Source organism: Arachis duranensis, chromosome 5 (assembly GCF_000817695.3).
Source record: "Arachis duranensis cultivar V14167 chromosome 5, aradu.V14167.gnm2.J7QH, whole genome shotgun sequence".
Taxonomy (NCBI): domain Eukaryota; kingdom Viridiplantae; phylum Streptophyta; class Magnoliopsida; order Fabales; family Fabaceae; genus Arachis; species Arachis duranensis.
The window spans coordinates 104,752,088-104,754,618 of record NC_029776.3 but is presented as its reverse complement, the minus strand read 5'-3'; the positions used below and the strand labels follow the sequence as shown (position 1 = coordinate 104,754,618).

The window sequence follows — 2,531 nt, the reverse complement described above, 5'->3', positions numbered from 1 at the left end:
ACTTTATTTATTTGGGTAAATTGCCCTTCTATTTATACCTGCCAAAAGAGGATGCTAATATATGGGAGAAAAAATAATACATATATAATCTAAAACTATATGCCTTAGAATTCAATTGGCAAAAAAAGAATTGATATACATCAAGATTTATTATTTTGGTTTACCCCAATAACTCTTCTCCCATGAATCCACTTGTTGAATTAAACTTTCTTTTCTCCTCAAGTTTTCATGCAAAGATGGATCGAAGGCGAAGAACCATTAGAGATTGCATTTCCCATATCCATGCTGGTAATGTATCAAAAAGTTGGTTGTCACCCATGTCAATGAACTTCAACATTGAGCAATTTTGCATTGTCGAAGGAACTGATCCGGAAAAGGCATTGTCATCTAACAACAAAGACTCTAGTCCAGATAAGTACCCTATGGAGTTTGGAATTTCACCAGACAATTTGTTTGTGCCCAAGTTCAAATGCATTAAAGGTTGCCAATTCATCCAACATTGACCAAGATCACCGGATAAGCGATTGTTCGAAACATCGAGCACGGCTAACTTGTTAGTATCATTACCATTCATCCTCTCACAGAAGAAAGGAGAAATCGGTCCTGAGATTGAATTGTTGGCAATATTCAGCACTTCAACATTTGCAGACACACTTGGCAATAGACCCTTGAATAGATTAGAACTCAAATTTATAATGCTGGAATTTAAGAAGACATTAGATAGATCTCCACTTATCTCATTGTTAGAGAGATCCAGGAATTCGAGCTGCAAAGTCCAATTCCAAAACCAAACTGGAGCCTTGTCTGAGATACATGATTTGGAGATTGTAAAGACCCTGAGTGAACTTTGCCTCTTAAGCCATGTTGGAAACTTAGGACCTACTCCACAGAAACTCATCAAAGCATATTCAAGTTGAAAAGGGGCCACCCAACTAGAATTGACACTGAAAAATAGTTCTGTTGACAACATTCGAAGTTCCTTTAATTTGGAAAGTTTTAGAAAATTCAATTCATTCATTGGTCCTTCCAACAAATTTGATGAAAGGTCTAATGTCACCAAATTTGAGAGAATTCCTAGAGTTTCAGGCATACCTCCAGTTAGAGAATTTGAAGCAAGATTTAATACCTGAAGATTTTTCAAGGATCCAAAACTCTTTGGAATTGTCCCATTGAGTTGGTTGTGACCGAGATTTAACGTCCTCAAGGATGATAAATTCGCCAATGATGCTGGAATAGGACCTATGATGGTGTTGTTACTGAGATCCAAGACTTCAAGATGCTCAAGCTTGCCTAACGAATCTGGAAGTTCCCCACTGAGTTGGTTTCCTTGTAAGACAAGGCTCTGCAAGTTCTGAATTCTTGATAGCATCTCAGGGACTTCACCCTGAAGAAAGTTACTGCGCAAATCAAGCTGCACAAGTGTTCTACTCAGATTAGAAATCCATGAAAGGATTCCTTGATTGAGATTGTCGTTTGAAAGATCAAGCAGATGGAGATTTGTGAAGTTAGCTTTCCCTTTTGATGGTGCTAGGTTATCAATTTGACAATTCTCCGAGTGCAATTCTGAAAGGGAAGGAAGTGCACCAAAAACTTGAATCCAATCAAGTTCTTTATGTAGGTCTGTACTACTCAAATCAAGGTATTGTAATGAAGAAAGGGTTGAAATCCAATTAAGGTTACCAACTTGAAGAGCATAGTTGTATCCAAGATTAAGATGCTGCAGGTTTGAAAGATTTCCTAGCTGATATGGAATTAGTCCCATGAATCCACTTAAGCTATGGTCCAAGTATCTTAGTCCCTTCATTGAGCCAAAGAATTGGTATTTGAGTATGAACAAAATAGTTCAAACTCAAGTCCAGACTAATCAAAGATTCTAGTTCAAGCAAGGAAGGATTAATCTCACCACTCAACTCCATGTAAGGCGAGTTGAGCGGGGTGCTGAGATTGAGTCCCACGACTCGGCCGGTGATGTTGTCGCAGCGAACTCCTAGCCATCTGCAGCAGTCCTTTTCATTAGACCATGATGAGAGCCTGTTAGAAGGGTCTGAGAGTCCATGCTTGAAGCTGAGGAGTGCATTCCTTTCTTTCTCATTGCATGTCATGTTTAGCCCTTTTGCCATGCATAAACTGAAGTGAAGGAAGGTTGTTAGAATGATGAACAGAATCAAGGGAAGAGATTGAGTTGCATATAGGGATGCCATGATCAATTACTAAACCAGGAGGAATATTATTGTATATACTATATAGTAATAGTAGTTTCTTAACACAATAGTGTAGTGCAGTTTATATGTGAAATTATTAGTCTATGACATATCTATCACATATATGACTCTGAAATGCTTCTGAATATGTGAATGTCAATAATTTGTGTGTAGTACAAGTATTTATCTTTTATCTTTTACTTTTATTAGTGAGTTGGAGCAAAAAATCTGCTATTCGTTGCACTTTATTTTGCAAATATTAGGGCTTGTTTGGGTGAGCTTCTAAGAAAAGATCTTTTTTCGAATTATCTTTTTTTAAAAGATCTTATA

General features: G+C 37.3%; 1 pseudogene; it reads right to left on the bottom strand.

The window, feature by feature from the left end:
• Nucleotides 1-226: 226 nt before the first annotated feature.
• Nucleotides 227-2,201, bottom strand: LOC107490864 (receptor-like protein EIX2; annotated as a pseudogene).
• Between the last annotated feature and the right edge of the window lie 330 nt (nt 2,202-2,531).